A 364-nucleotide genomic window follows, 5' to 3' on the forward strand; every position below is an offset into this window, starting at 1 on the left:
TGCCTCATATGCTCGCCGATCTTGCCCCTCGCATGAAGCGACTTGCTTCTTCTGCGGCAATCGGACTCCTGTACTGTCAGTGTGCTTACAAAAACCTAGCACATCCCCTCCTGCTACTCCTTCACGCAAATCTAAGTGACAAACTGTGTGTAGGGCTTTGAAAACACACAACAGTGTCGTTAGTGCAAACCAAAAGCGTAGTAGCCATTTGGGACAGTTTCCCAAGTGCTCCTCAGTGCTTTGTGAAGACAAACTTTGATTGTTGGGCGATATCTAGAGACACTTAGTCTGTCTGCAACAAATTAGAACGCAAAATCCCCAAGACTGGCAAAGTTTTACGGAAGATCGAGATATAGCGTGAACT

This window comes from Schistocerca piceifrons, chromosome 3, assembly GCF_021461385.2.
Source record: "Schistocerca piceifrons isolate TAMUIC-IGC-003096 chromosome 3, iqSchPice1.1, whole genome shotgun sequence".
In the NCBI taxonomy this organism is placed as follows: domain Eukaryota; kingdom Metazoa; phylum Arthropoda; class Insecta; order Orthoptera; family Acrididae; genus Schistocerca; species Schistocerca piceifrons.